Genomic DNA, 16964 nt, shown 5'->3' with positions numbered 1-16964 from the left:
AGAATAAGTAGTGGATAGTCCAAGGATCAAAATCTATATGATTCTGACAGGCGCTTTTACTAGGGGGGTGGATGCCACCCCATCACGGGGGTGGAATTGTTCTATTATATTTTGACCGGAAAAGTGAATAAAAACATTCATTCTAAGCAAAAAATGTTCTATACATTTTTTTGATAAAATTAATAGTTTTCGATTTATTCGCTATCGAAAGTGTTAGTTTTGTATAGAAAAAATCAAATGTTTTTCGATATACGCATTTACGATTCACGCAATTTTTGCCGTAGAAAAAAAATTTTCAATCCAGGTTCTTGGGAATTAAATAACCTACAATTTTATATTGAAACATATTTTTTTCGTATCTCTGAATCTAATCTTTCTATTCTGAAGAAAATGGCATTTTTTACCAAACTACAAAAATTCGTTATTCGCTTTTAACTCCAGTTTTTTAAAAACTGATCATTCTAAGCCAGTCAAACTTCTAGAATCTATTAATAATACATAAATAAATAAGAATAAATTAGGCCAATCACTAAAAACACCCCTAACTTACATTATTATGCTTCCAATTGGATTTCTCCTCTTTTTTTCAAAAAAATTTATTGATTTTTTAACTGTCACTTTTTTATTTTTTATCTTAGAAAGTTTGGTGAAAAATAATTTTGTAGGTTTTTACACGATCTATAAACCTATTAATAGAAATCTCAGTCTCAAAAAGAGGTGACTTTGAAAGGGTTGGTAAAGGTGGTTTTTGCAACTACAAAAATTCGTTATTGGCTTTTAACTCCATTTTTTTAAACTAATCATTCTAAGCCTGTCAAACTTCTAGAACCTATTAATAATACATAAATAAAAAAGACCAAATAAGGTCAATGGCTAATTTTAATTAGGGTGGTGATTAGTGGTGCATTCTTTTCATTATAAGTCACTTAATTTTTGAGCTATAGACTTTTTTCTTATTTCTGAAGATATATATTTTTAAGTACTTTAAATTAGTTTGAACAAGTTGTCCTCGAAAAATGCATATAGTCCAGAGATATAAGATTTTTCTCGTGACACATCCCCCTCCAGGCCGAAACCAAATTTTTTGAGTAGTATGGACATCTATATTAATAACCTTTATGTTTCCTGCAGCCGATTTTGATGATATACATAGTTATAAACAAATGAAGATCAAAAAACGGTAAATGTTTAGCTTTTTTCGTCTATAACCAAAAAGTTAAACACTTTAAACAAATTTGAGAGTAAGAACCTCATAAATCGTCTAAAATATGGCGTTCGCGGAATGTGTCTATCCTTATTGGATGCTTAGAAAATTGCAAAATAAATAATAAAGTTTGAGTTTTTATAAATGTTCATAACTTATGTAAAAATTAAGCTAGAACCTTCTTATTACACGAATTGCTGAGACTTCTGGTGCTTAAATTATATTTTAAATTTCAAAGCAATTGGTCAAATAGTTTAAAAGTTATTTAATTTGTTTATCCCAAATTAATTTTTTTTTGCAACACTATAAGTCAGAAAATTATGAGGTTACAGTAAGACTTCTGACAGTTTATGGAAGGAGAACATTTATACTGTTGACTTAATTTAAAAAAATGACAAAAAGTAATTATAAACAGTGTAAAATTATTTTGCAAAAACACGTCGATTTTTTGCTTACTTATAAACAATTAGAATAACTTTTTAACCGTTACCCGTAGAAAAATTATTTTTTCATATTTGGATAGACTGAATTTTTATACACATTTAGAAAGAAAATCAATTGTCCTAGGACAATTAGGGACGAAGTTAGCCCCCTTTTTTTTAAATCACATGTTTTTGCAAAATAATTTTGCAGTATTTAGAATTATTTTTTGTCATTTTTTTTAATTAAATTAATAGTATAAATCTTCTTTCATAAACTATCCAAAGTATTAGTGTAACTTCATCATTTTCTGACTTATAGCGTTGGAAAAAAAATTAATTTGGGATAAACAAACTAAATACCTTATAAACTATTTGACCAATTGCTTTGAAATTTAGGGTATGATTTAAGCACCTGAAGTATCAGCATTCCGTGTAATAAGAAGTTTCTAAGTTAATTTTTACATAAGTTATGAATATTTATAAAAACTCAAAATGTATGATTTATTTTGCAATTTTCTAAGCAACCAATAAGGATAGATATATTCAGCGAACGCCATATTGAAGTTTTTTATACGAGCTATGAGTTTCTCACTCTCAAATTTGTTTAAAATACCTAACTTTTTGGTTATAGACGAAAAACGCGAAAATTTACCGTTTTTTTATCTTCAATTGTTTATAACTATGTATATCATCAAAATCGGCTGTAGGAAACATAAAGGTTATTAATATAGATGTCCATACTACTCAAAAAAATTTGGTTTCGGCCTGGAGGGGGTTGTGTCACCAACAGGATATTTTTTGTCCTTATTTCTCTGAACTAATAGTTTTCCCGTCGTTTGACTTTGAAAATACAATATTTAGCATTTGACGAAGACGAGCCAACATATAATAAAGTATAGCTCGATTACTATTTGTCTTAGAGAAAATTTAAAAAAAGTTTTTGTTTATTTTTTCAAAAGGTACATTTTTGTTCAGTGAAGTTGTTTTGATAAAACGAAAACTTTTGGAGTTATGTTTTACCAGAAAACTTATTAAAAACATTTATTTTTTCGCTATAAAACGAACTTTTTCAATAGCGAATAAATCTAAAACTATTAATTTTATCAAAAAAATGTATAGTAGAATGTTTTTTGCTTAGAATGAACGTTTTTACCAACTTTTGCGATTAAAATATAATAAAAATTTCCACCCCCCGAGATGGGGTGGCAACCACCCCTATGGTAAAAGCGCCTTTCGACATTATATAGATTTTGATCCTTGGAGTATTCACTACTTATTCTCAAATTGTCAAACAAATCGATCCATTCTGTAAAAATTGCGAGGTTTTGTCCTATTTTAAGCTTCATTACTTGGACTATCATTGTTACTTTTGCTTCGTTTTTCTCCAATTAGTCATCGACGTTCTTAACCTGGAAGCAATTTCAATTCTGTCATTGTTGGCGCATCAATATAGTTATTTCATACCTAGCTTATCTATTCTAATAACATTTCTTTGTAACATATTGATGAGCGATGAATAATATTGGTGGGTAATTTATTCCTTCAATGTAGTACTTACTGTGTTGTGAAATATATGTGGTGGTAAATAAATCAAATGTATGTATATAGAAAAACTCGTAAGTAGTAATTTTAATACTAAAACTCAATAATATATAATCATCTCTCATTGACTTTATTTCTCGATGTAAGGGTGTGGCTAAATTTAAGTTTTCAAAATTTTGTTGATTTTTTGGAGTGCTTTATATTTCTTTATATTTTGGTTTACATTTTTGTCGAAAAGTTAGCTCCCTATGAGTATTGTGGGATGTATTCTATTTTTAGTTAATTTTGATCATGTTTTATCTCGTTGCGTATTTCTTAAGCTCATTATTGTTTTTGCTGTGGTTTACTGTAGCGATGTTTAACTGTTAGCTTCTAGATTCTGTTTTTGAGAATTTTTGTAAATAGTAGAGTTTTTGTAAATGGTTAGAATTCTTACAATACCCTGCTCAAAATCTGTATGAAGTGACTTTTTAACACGTTTTCGTCCATGATTTAGCCAGGCGACTCACACTCCTTTAAGGGAAAAATTTACTCATTCCAGACTCCTACGGTCTCAAAAGGATTGAGCTCTGGTGGGACTCTTTCGGTGTCATCGAGCCCTAGGTGAGTTTTTATGCTGGAGTATCTCCCAAAAATTTTCGTACACATCTGGCTGTCGAGAGTAATACCGCTTTCATCATAGCGGTGTATTCTGTAACACTTCCGTTAAATTTTAGAGGCCCCTGAAATTTTAGCGTCCGCTAAAAATATTTTCGTATTCTGTAAATCAGCGGTTCTCAACCTTTTTGAGTGATGTACCACCTACAGTTATTTTTATTATTTTTGGTACCACCTATATTTTTAAATTGTATTATCAATACTTACTAAGTACTACTATTTTAATGTTTTCTGTGTTTTGTGTACCACCGCCAATAATGATATGTACCACCAGTGGTACATGTACCACAGATTGAGAACCTCTGCTGTAAATCATTCATCCGTTAAAATCATAACCTAAACCGTTAAAACTCCCGCTAAATAAAAATATTTTAGAGGATGTCAAAACGTACCCGCTAAATTTTTAGCAGTCCGTTAAATGTGGTTTGATTATTTTTGTTTGGTTATGTTTATATGAATAGTAGTTTCTTATTTATGTATTATAATGAAGAAAACATTTAAAAATTTCAAATGGCTTTTTATAATGTATTTGATGAAGTAATAAATAATAATGAAAGATAAATCTCAGTTTACTCTACAGTCGACACACTAACGCTAACACTAACACTACACCTATAACAAAATTCAAATTTTTGTTTCTTGTAGAGCTGAAATCAGATTACAACAAAAACAAAAGTAATTGACCTGAAAATAATCTTCCTACCTTCTACCCTACCTAGAAATGTGATTGAAACAGTGTTGAAATCAAGGTGTTTGTCAAAGCAATTAAATCATATTAATGCAGGTAAAATTATTTAAAATTATTGTGGAATAGTACAAAACGTATCAAATGTTAATAAAGACGAAGTTCCAGAAGATTTAGAACCAGATACAGATGAGGTAGATGACCTTAATGTAATTGAAAATAGGCCATTTGACCAAAATTAGTGTAGAAGGGGAGAAGAAATACGATATGCAATTATTTAACAATATTTTAATGTATAACCGTCGATTGATAAATACTGATAAATTGATAAAAATACCCCTCTATATTTGTCAATCAACGGTATAACTCTATAAATAAAAATGTACAATTGGAAAATATGAGCTTTACTAAAAATTAATTAAATTAAATAAATATTATTTTCTAGCAAACTGTCAATTTCTTCTTATTTCTTGAGATTTTTGGCCTCTGACAGTCAGTGTTGGGTCAATTTATAGGTTAAAAGTAGTTCAAAGACGATCAACGTGCGATGTTGCCGTATTTGTTCCAAAACATTTTAGAGGATTTCTCTAAAAAAAATTATTTTAGCAGTCCTCTAGAATACGTGTTTATAGAATGTCAACCTAACCTATAAGTTTGAGAGGACCGGTTAAAGTTAAATTTTAGAGGCCTCTTAAATTTAACGGAAATGTTACAGAATACATCCAATAGTCTTATAAAGATTCATTTAGACCCTTCTCCATTGTCTTATTTGTATTTCAGATCTTTGTACTTGGCGATCTTGTAAATTTAAATTTAGTAAGTAGATTATTGTTGTTAATTTATTAACTATAGAGCGTTCCACGTTAAAAATAAAACATTGCGGAGATAACCCCATGTATTTCTTGTAGACGATAGAAGCGCACCGATGCCACGCTGTACTGACTAGAATGAATCGTATATCGGCAGTCGAGTATCTACCAGTGCGCGAGAGGTTTGGCAATACTGATCTCCGTAAACGTAATGTTCTATTCTTAACGTTAAACAAACATTAGTACGAGATCTGGTCTATTATGTGTCACTGTTTGATCCGTTAGTACAGTATAGCTTGTAGTTGTCATTCTCAAGCATACTCTCAGGGAGGTATTGATATGGGAGATGGTCCGTTTGGAGAAGTCCCAGCTTGATAGCTATCTCTTGATGAAACGTTTTCGTTATTACTAGCTTATTCTCTTTTTTTATATAGCCTTTTTTTCTATTCGAATTGTCGAATAAAGGCCTCTTTATAATCATTTCTACCATAGTATAGTTTAGTTATAGCGTGTTATAGTATATTCTACCATTTGTCTCGCGAAGTCAATAAACAATATATCAATAAACTTTTCTTTGCCATTCGCTATCTTGTTCCAAGATAATTCTTACGAGTACAAATTAATGTGATCGACAGAGAAGCATTTAGCGCGAAAGCCTGCTTGGTTGCGTCTTAGTTTCTTGTCTATCTTGGACATTAGCTTTGTCTAGATTTGGACATTATTTTAGACGTGGCGCGCAGCAGTGTTATTGCTCGCCAATTCTATATATAGCCTCTACTTAGAATGCCATCTTTTTTGTATCTTCATGATTATACTTTTATTCTCGTCGGCAGTTTATTTGGTATATTTTTTCTGTTTATCTATCCGTATGTTTTCACTTCCAGCGGCTTTGCAATCTTTCAGTTGTTTCAGTGTGTTGTGTCTTTCTACTTTCGTAATTTCATCTGTGCTAACGTTTCATTCCTAGTTAATTTTTTTTTTCGTCTACAGGGTGTTTGGTAATGAATGAGCCATAGCTTAACCTTAGATTCCTGAGGTTAAAATAGGTCGATTTAACCAAACTTACCTTAGTACAAAAGTTGATAATAACCGAAATACAGGGTGTCAAAGTGAAACTTTTGTTTTATTTATTTTTGAATATTTACTGACAGGCATGGGACAACAACACGAAATTTGGTAAGTGGTGCTGGTACTGTACACCCTACTAAATTATGTTAAACAAACGTTTCTGGCTACTACCAGAGGCGTACGACGGGGGAACGTGAATGGTTGACCCTTCCCAAATTCTACGCCACTGGCGGAATTTCTATTTTAGTGCAATTTTTTGATTCTCCAATACTTTCTATGCAAAAAACATACTCATAATTCGTAACGATAAAGCCATTAGTTTTCGAGATATTTGAAGCTAAAAACGAAGGAGCATAATACATTAATCAAAATAAGTGTGCCTTTTCATGTTTAACTTCTAATATCTCGAAAACTAATTACTTTATCGTTACGAATGAAGAGTATATTATTTGCATAGAAAGTATTGGAGAATCTAAAAATTATGCTATAATAGCAGTTTCATCAGTGGCATAGAATTTGGGAAGGGTCAACCATTCACTTTCCCCTGTCATACGCCTCGATTATTTAACATAATTTAGTAGGGTGTACAGTGCCTACACTTTCTGCCAAGTATGGCACGGATATATGTCAATTTATTTTAAAGTATTCTTTTTTTTTAATAATTTATTCTTTATTTAAAACTTTAAGAACTATGTGTGTCCGGTACTACAAAACTATTTGACATATTCTTATGGTACTTGGCAGAAAGTGTAGGTACTGTACACCCTACTAAATTATGTTAAATAATCGTTTCTGGTTAATACCAGAGGCGTACGACAGGGAAAAATGAATGGCTGACCCTTCCCAAATTCTACGCCACTGATGAAACTGCTATTTTAGCATAATTTTTAGATTCTCCCATACTTTCTATGCAAATAATATACTCTTCATTCGTAACGATAAAGTCATTAGTTTTGAGATATTTGAAGTTAAAAATAAAAAGGCACACTTATTGTGATTAATGTATTATGCTCTTTCGTTTTTAGCTTCAAATATCTCGAAAACTAATGGCTTTATCGTTATGAATGAAGAGTATGTTTTTTACATAGAAAGTATTGGAGAATCAAAAAATTGCACTAAAATAACAATTCCACCAGTGGCATAGAATTTGGGAAGAGTCAAACCATTCACGTTCCCCCGTCGTACGCCTCTGGTAGTAGCCAGAAACGTTTGTTTAACAAAATTTAGTAGGGTGTACAGTACCAACACCACGTAGCAAATTTTGTGTTGTTGTCCCATGCCTGTCAGGAAATATTCAAAAATAAATAAAATAAAAGTTTAACTTTGACACCCTGTATTTCGGTTATTATTAACTTTTGTACTTAGGTAAGTTAACCTCAGGAGTCTAGGGTTAAGCTATGGCCCATTCTTTACCAAACACCCTGTATATCTGGTATTGTCTCATGTTTGGGAGTATATTTCTTCAAATTTTCTTTCCATCTTGGTACATATTATAATTCATGTTCTGCTTTAATTATATTTCCTTGTTCATCTTTAATTTATTTACTATTTTTGTGTCTCGGGTTGTTTTCTTGCACCGATTTTTCTGACATTTTCATTTACGTAGTTGCTTTTATCTTTTCTGGCTTGCTTTTTAACTGCTTTATTTTTCTTTGTATGTTCTTTTTAACGCCTTTCTTTCTTCTATTATTTGTAATGTGTCACGAGTTATCCATTTTCTGTTTTCACTTTTATCTCATCCCAATTGTTTCGTTTTCAGTTTTTAATACTATGTACCTAAAGTTCCTATAGGCATTTCAATGACGCGCAAAACCAATAGCAGTTGCCAAACTCAATAATTTTATTTTATCTCAATTTTATTCAAAAAAAAAATTTCTTTCTATAATTTCCATTTTGATACATTTTTTAAAATAGATTATTTTATTTTGATTCAACCTATTCTGGGTCCGCCACTGGTAACATCACTTTGGCGTAAAAGGGAGAGTTCAAGTATTACGTAACGCGATTTTTGACCCCATCCCCACACCTTCCACGTAACGCACTCTAATGGTTGTTTAACTATTGCGTAACGCAATTTTTGAAGATTTTTGACCCCCTCCCCACACCTGCGTTACGTAATACTTGAACGGTCCCAAAGGTGCGTTTAAACAAGGTAAAAAGTTCAAAAAATTGGCCACTGGATATTAAAGGGTGTAAATAAACTATTCAATAAGATGTACATGTAATCTCTTGACACTCCACAACAAGTTCTAAGTGTACTTGTAATATTCTTTGACCCTTTTTTATTCTTGTATATTTTTCGGGACGCCATTGGTCAAACCAAATAATATTTATCTGTTCTAGGAATTTTTCGCCACTCAATTTGATTTTAATTATAGCTAGTTTCTCTTTTTCTGATTGGAGGCGATATACTTCTGTATCGATTAGTATTGAACCCATGGTGTTTCTGTGATGTATCTGTTGCCTCCCTTGTTATGAGTGCTAGAGTGGAACTTGATGTGGATGTCTTCACGTGTGTTCTTATCCTGCGTGTTTCTGTCGTGTGTGTTTTTAGGGTTTCAATACCACTGATTTTTCTTTGTTCGTATCTTCGTGATGAATTTTATTGATTAATTTTTTATGTAGTTGTCTGATTTTGAGCTTTTTTCTGTAGTTGTTTGACCATCTTGTTCTGTTTGTTACTTTGCTTCATTGATTTTCTGCTAGATGGATACTGTCAATTTATTTGTATCGGAGATTAACTTCGGTCTGAGATCAGATTCGCCTCTGACATCAGTGTTTGATCTTCTGTTAGTTTTGCATAATCCAAATCTAGGATATAATGAGATAATTTTCGTTTTAGCATGTTTGTTATGGATCTTAGAACATAATTTTCTTGTTATCGTGTTTTTTATATAGATTTTTGTGGTAATTTTCCAGTTTGAGTGTAAATTATGTTTGTTTGCCCTTCTTCTTTGTTATAATAGGATTTTAACTTTTATTTTTAAATTATTTAATTTTGAACAGTAGTTTGGGTGGTACTCTTGTTTGACTGTTGTGTTTTGAGCTTTCTTATCTACGTTTGTTACACTGTTACTTGTAAATATTGATGTAGCTGTAACGTGTTTATGTCCTTACACTATTTACCTTGATTATTACATTACTGATTGACTTCTTAAATTACTTTTAAATAATCAACAACTAAACAATCTAGTAACTAAACAACTTTCTCTTTACTACTACAATTCTCCATTGGACTTACCTGTTTCCGGGTAGTCATTATCTCCTCTTTGTTTTGATCGTTTCCAGGTAGTCCTTATCGATTGGCTTTTCTGATATAACAGGCTATCAGGTATCCTCTGCTGCTCTTGATAGCGGTACTTGTCAAGTTAAATTCGCGGCAGTACCGAGTTTCGTGACAGTACTGACAGTACCGAGTTTCGCGGCAGCAGTAGCTGTCGCTCGGCTTTAAAACCTGTGAAAAGTGAGTTTGATATTTACTTTCTAATGTAGTTAACTAAAATATGTAGAAAAATATGGAAACTAACACCAATATTATTAGTGGATATCTTGCGTAACTATTAGTACTAATGATATTTCTTATGTAGATTGCATATAGAAATAAATTAATATAAAAATATGAGTAGACATTTTTGGAACGAGTTTCGTTCTTCTCTAAGGTGCCGTCTCCGCTTCGAAAGTTGGCAATCATAGCGATTTTTACGTTTGAGATGGCTGCGGTTCTAAATAATTCGTTGTTACTATGTACATCCAAACCATTCCCTAAGGTTCTTCAGCCATGAGCACAGTATAAAGAGGGACAGTAGAACCACTCTCCGAAAAATTGGAAGTAAAATCTGTACTCGCGCATGGCGACCGCGCAATGTTGGCAGTCGCTTTTGTCCCTCCCTCGCATTGCTACTCGCATAGAAACGTACGAATTTTAACAGGGAAAACCCGCATCCACCACTGGTGAATTACCAATTGCGTACTGCCGGTATTACTTCTTGAGATCAAAGCGCCGACAGAGGAGTGATTTTACTGTGGAACCTCTATATACTGTGGCCATGAGATACGTCTCGTTTCTATGGATCTTATTCCATGAATCTTTCCTTGCATAATGACCTGGAGTATAAGGTATTTATCTCTTCTCATCACATGTCCCATATATCTCAGTTTTCTTATTTTAATTTTTATAAGTACTTCTCTTTTCTTATATATGTTACAGTTCAAGTTGATTATCCAGTTGTAGTTGACTTTTCCTAGTTCGAGTCGACTCAACGGCTGGTTTTAGTAAAAGTTGATTATAAATATAAAATGAAGATTTTTATTCAACATTTACTAGTAAAAGTAGACTCCAACTAGTTAAAGTATACTCTTCCCAATGCCATTTAGTAAAAGTTGATTCACACAAACAACCGATTCTAGAAATTAAATGTTACTGTATAGTCCAGAAAGCCACTGCGCATCCACTAGGAAAAATATTTTAATTCGGATTTTTTGCACAATCTTACTCAAAAAGGACCCCTTTTAACAAATTTGCATGTTGCCAGGACCAAAAGTTGGTCAAAAATTTTTTAAACGTTTTTTTTTTGTTTTTTTCCTAAAATTTTTTTTTGCATGGAACAAAATTTTTTTAGGTTTTTTGGATCATTCCAAACAGCAAAGGATTTAGTGACTTTTCTCTAAAGTTGATAGTTTTTGACATATAAGCGATTAAAAATTGAAAACTGCGAAATCGGCCATTTTTAACCCTCAAAAACTATGTGAAAAACTGAAAATTTGAATGTTGCCAAGGTAGGTGCATATTCTTTAAACATCGATTGGTGAAATCACGAAGAGTTTTTTGTAATACAATATCAAAAACCCCTTTGTTTTTTAATTGCCAATCAAGCGTGCGCGACACTATTTTCCACCGTTGCGTCTGTATACAGTATGGTGCAAATGAAAGGAATAAATTCGTTATTTCGTAAACCGGTGACTTCAAGGAAAAATCCCAAAACAGGTCGGTTTTTATTTTTAAGTTATGATATTGTGGCATATACAGTATACTAGTGACGTCATCCATCAGGGCGTGATGACGTAATCGATGATTTTTTTAAATGAAAATACGGGTCGTGTGCTGGCTCATTTGAAAGGTTCTTCAATTCTCTGTTTAGTAATATAAACATGTACATAATGATTTATACAGGGTGTCCAAAAAATTTGTATTAAATTAAATCATTTGGCAAATTGACAAAAAAATTAAATTATTGGACACCCTGTATAAATAATTATGTAAATGTTTATATTATTGAATAGAGAATTGAAAAACCTTTCAAATGAGCTAGCACACGACCCCTATTCTCCTTTAAAAAAAATCATCGATTACGTCATCACGCCCAGATGGATGACGTCACTAGTATACCGTATATGTCACAACATCATAACATAAAATAAAAATCGACCTGTTTCGGGATTTTTCCTTAAAGCCGCCGGTTTACGAAATAACGAATTTATTCCTTGCATTTGCACCATACTGCATATACATGCATCGGTGGAAAATAGTGTCGCACACGCTTGATTAGCAATTAAAAAACAAAGGAGTTTTTAATAATATATTGCAAAAAACTCTTTCGGGATTTCATCAATCGATGTTTAAAGAATTTTCCTAGCGGATGCGCAGTGGCTTTCTGGACTAGTATATTATGTTCAAATCGTGAAATTTATAGTCCAGGCTGTATCGCCCCCGTTAGGTAAATTATTCCAGTTCGATATTTTTTTGCACAAACTTACTTAAAAAGAGGTCCTTATAACGAATCCACAGGGTGTCAGGTGGTACCGTAATCGAAAAATTGTTTAAACAATTTTTTTTTTTAAACAAATTCACAAAAAAAATTCACTTCGGACATATTTTTACATCATTAATTTGGGTCATTCGGAGCAAAAGAGGTCTTTTGTGATTTTCCTGTAAAATTTATTGTTCTCGAGTTATACGCGATTTAAAATTTGAAAAATGCGAAAATGACCATTTATAGGCTTAATAACTCAGTTAAAAATTATTATGAAAGTCAGAAAGTCACCAAATCAAATTTTAACGACCCCCCTACAAGGTACTGAAGAAATATTTGTCATTATTTTATTACTAAGCTGTTATTTTTAATTATTAACAATGAGCGCTAGGAGCGTATTGAGGCGGCTGTCAATGTGAGTGCGACTGAGATGCACCATTTGACGGTCGGAATGGAGGATCTTACTCGCACTCACATTGACGGCCGCCTCAATACGCTTTTAGCGCTCATTGTTGATAATTAAAAATAACAGCTTAGTAATAAAATAATGACAAAAATTTCTTCAGGATCTTGTAGGGGGGGCTTTAAACTTTGATTAGGTGATTTTCTGACTTTCATAATAATAGTTTTTAATCGAGTTATTAAGCCTTAAAAATGGTCATTTCGCATTTTTCAAATTTTAAATCGCTTATAACTCGAAAACTATCAATTCTAGAGAAAAATCACAAGAGACCTTTTTGCTCCGAATGACCGAAATAATCTAAAAAAAATTGTCCGGAGTGAAATACTTAGTTATTTATAAAACAGTTCGTGAAGTATGCTTTTTGCGCACGCACGCGATGTATAGAGCACGAGCGGGCCGAGTGCTATACATCGCCTAAGTGCGCAAAAAGTACTTCAGGCACAGTTTCATACAATATTTTATCTACCAAAAAACAAATAAAAAACTGCAACTCTTCGTCACTGGAATACATTCCTATTTTACAATTTTTTAGAACTTTGACATTTAAAAATTCAAACTTCTGTCAAACCACAAAACTGTCAAAACGTTTTTTTTTATTGCTTACATGTCATCACCATGACAAGGCAAAAGTTAAGAATATTTGATTATGTGAAAGGGTGCCAAAAAACAGTGCGAAAAAATAAATCCCATTTAAAATACATTATTACTTCAGGCACACTTTAAACGCACACTCTTCAAAAATGCACGTGAGATTATACTCGTATATAAATTGTATAATCTACTTTTACTAACAAGAGTTAGGAAGAGTCAACTTCAACTAGTAAAAGTTGATTTAAATTTTTCAAATCAACTTTTACTGCTCGTTTCAGTTGGAGTTGACTCAGAACTAGGAAAAGTCAACTCTAACTGAGAATCAACTTGAACTGTAACATATATACGTCTTATTACCTCTACGTTGCCGCGTTGGTTACTCTACCTACCCATGATATCTTCAGTACTCTTCGGTACATCCATATCTCGAATGCCTCCAGTCTCCTCACGTCAATTTTCGTCAGTGTCCACGCTTCCATCCCGTAGTAAAATATGAATAGCACATAACACCTCAGCACTTGTATTTATAACTCAAGGTTCAAGTCCCGTCAGTAGAGAAACCTCTTCATTCTTGTAAATGTGCTTCTGATTTTGATGATGCTGTGATTATAAATGTTCGATTCTGATTCGTATTTCTTGAGAGCTGTCATTGTTTTCATTAATGGTTGCACCTAGTTTCGTTATTGTAATGAAATACTAGATTATCAGGATTACAATTGTTTATTTTTTGTTTTTTTCTCCATAATCTGAGTAATCTTTCGTTCAAAGTTCAAAGATAATAGTTAAAATAGTTTTAAGTTACAAAAAACTGTAACAATTAAAATACCTATGCTTTTACTGCAACCATGTAGTACTAAATTGATATTAAAATATTTGTGTGGTGTACGATTTAAATTTAAGTGAAGTGCGTATTATTGATAAATGTTTTCTATTTAAACCTGATGTTTGACATGGTCATTTAGGGCTATCAACATCAATTAAATATCTGTTGTACCTATATATTTTAGATAATTTGCGATATCAACATAATTAAAGTTTGTATCGAAAAGTTTATTGATATTGTTCGAAATATTGTAACCGGTTCTTTACAGTAAGTGGACAGTTAGTTGAAAAATGTTTTCCATTTTTTGCTTCGTCAAAAATTTCACATTTAAGGGGATTATCTCTGGTAAACAGGTAAGAGTGCGTATATCTTGTATTCTTTTTCTCATGATCATCTTTCAGTGCGTCAGTTTTTCGATTTCTTTCTAACGCATTAAATTGTATGTGACAGAAAAGAAGGCACGTCCGTGATTACAGACATTTACAACATTTATTCTAGTTATTCTAGTTGTCGATAGATGGCGCCATAATAAAAAAAATATTTTTTTTTAATTAGATAATAATATTACAAATATAATCTGTATAATTTATAAGACTATACAAATCAAAGAAAATACCATTTTATAAATGCAAGAAACACATTTGATTTGTTTTTATTCCAAATTGAAAATAAAATATGACAACTGTCAGATTTAACTAAAATGTCATGTTAGAATAAATGTCATAAATGTGTATTATGATAGATAGTTTAAAGTTTTTTACATCGAACTAGCAAGCCACGGATAAAATATTGTCTTTAATGTTCCTTGTGTTGCCTGTGAATAACTGGTTACTCTTACCGAAAGGCCACACAGGCGATATAATTTACGGCGCCGTAAGAGCAGTAAACCCATTGGTTGACTAACTCCTCCACCAATTGTAGATGAAATAGGAGTTAGTCAAACAATGCCGCGTCAGGTTTACTGCTCTTACGGCGCCGTAAATTATCGCCCGTGTGGCCTTAGCCTTACCCGTAATTAAACTTCTGATATAGTATTTTAAATTACATGTGAAATTTCTACACTTCGTTACATCTGTTTCGACACTTTACGGTCACTGATCTGCTGCTTCGTTTCCATCAATACCAATATGAGACGGGATCCATAAGAAAATAATGCTTCTGGAATTTTATTGAGCCTGTTAGTTTAAATTTTACGATTTTCTTTAGGGGGTTTAAGTTTTATCCCTACTGCATCGAGTGGGATGTTCACAGGAAATAGTTTTGCTGCACAAGTTTTCGTTACCAAAGTTGCAACCCCACAAGAAGAATAGTTCCAATTGCCTTTTCTGTCGTTTCTAAAACAATTGAACTGCTTAGGTAGGATTGTAATTTTTGTTTGGACTAAGATTAGTTTCTTAGATACATATTACCATACTACATCTGGGAAATGGTCTGCGATGAGTTTCTGTAAAAAGGCGATGGAAGACTGCATCGATATTCTATTAGTATTAGAGTAATCTCTATACCTATACTAAATTTACAATCAAGATGCAGTAGAAATAAACAAACCAAGCCACGTTAAATTCTACTAGGAGCACTCCCGAATCATAATTTACAATGTATAAACTTTGGAAATCATTATTTGGGATTTACAATGTATATACATACATTGTAAATTATGATTCGGGAGTGCTCCTAGTAGCATTTAACGTGTCTTGGTTTGTTTATTTCTACTGCATCTTGATTGTAAATTCAGTATAGGTACTAAATTGTGATGTATCACCATAGCGACTCTAAATTGTTATTACTAAGAATTTTCTTTTTTAGTGTGGTGATGATATTTTTAGCAGATACTTTTTAGGTGAGGGAGACCCCATTTTAAATGGTGGAGGGGGGATTGTGTTTAGCATCTGGCTAAGCACTGATGTATTACTGATATATCTGTAGTAAAATCCTGAATTACGATAGTTGGATTTTTTACCCACTAACATTACTTAAAAGTATACGAAATTGAGGACAAATGGTTGTGATTAATTTTTAATAAAGCGTTTTACTGGTTCGAAAAGAGCTTTGTTGGATGATGTCGTTACTGTGAAGTCTGCACTGGCCTTAGTTTTCTTTATTTTGGATGCTGGTGTCCAATTTTTTTCTTTTATGTGTCTGGTGGCCTAAATAGTTCTGACTGATTATTTGTACCTTGGTGTCATAACTGTTTTATCGGTCTTCTGTTTTACTAATTCTGTAGTATCTGTTGAAGATTTTGTAGTTGGCATTATTGTGTCGCTAACTTAAGTTTGACATAAATTGTAATTATTGGTCTTCGTTTAACGTTCTTCGATATGTAATGGTGAGTTTTGGTCGGTCTTTTTGTAGTTGTACCTTTTGTCATACCATCTTGTTACAGAAAGATTCGGTATTTTCAGCTAGTTCAATACTATGAAGACTCTCATAGACATGCCTTCTGAAGCTGAGAATATGGCTATACTTAGTTGATGTACCACTTATTTTGAGACTTATAATTCATATGACCCTAAGTTTATTACTCTTATATCCTTTTAATCCATTTTTAAGCTTCTCAATGTATGAATCATACCCCCTTAAGGAGATGTTGTTTGCATGGTTCGGTTAACACTGTTTTAAAAATTTTCCAGTTGTTGATATTATCTACTAGGTGGACTGAAGTGATCTTTGTGACTTTTAGATTTCCACCAATTTCATTTGTTATGTTTTCTTACCTCTAATTTCATAGTTTGTTGAAATTAACGACTTTTTTATGTTGTGTTAATTCTTTTAATTATGCATTTAAATTTCTCAAATAGATTTATTAGTTTTTTCAGGATTAAAAAAAAAATGAATCCATTGAAAAAGCATTGGCCCGAAATTTTGCGCCTACGCTTGAATTACCCAAAATTAAACCCGGGAATCGATACATATCTTTATCAGTTTTTATGTTTCAATAATTCAATGTTTC

The 16964-nt window shown here is 32.2% G+C and overlaps 1 protein-coding gene across 4 annotated transcripts in view; it reads left to right on the top strand.

Annotated features, from left to right (window-relative positions):
* Window positions 1-16964, top strand: part of LOC114348372 (E3 ubiquitin-protein ligase TRIP12) — a 249767-nt gene that overhangs the window by 99861 nt on the left and 132942 nt on the right. The window contains exon 1 of one of the 4 annotated variants that reach the window (XM_028298974.2): window positions 14152-14367. The exons of the other annotated variants lie outside the window; for them this stretch is intronic. The gene's annotated coding sequence lies outside the window, so the exon portion shown is untranslated. Of the gene's footprint in view, window positions 1-14151; window positions 14368-16964 lie in introns of those variants that run through there. 4 annotated transcript variants of the gene reach the window in all.

This window comes from Diabrotica virgifera, chromosome 2 (genome assembly GCF_917563875.1).
Source record: "Diabrotica virgifera virgifera chromosome 2, PGI_DIABVI_V3a".
Lineage (NCBI taxonomy): Eukaryota > Metazoa > Arthropoda > Insecta > Coleoptera > Chrysomelidae > Diabrotica > Diabrotica virgifera.
The sequence above is the reverse complement of the archived record's forward strand: the minus strand, read 5'-3'. Positions and strand labels throughout refer to the sequence as shown.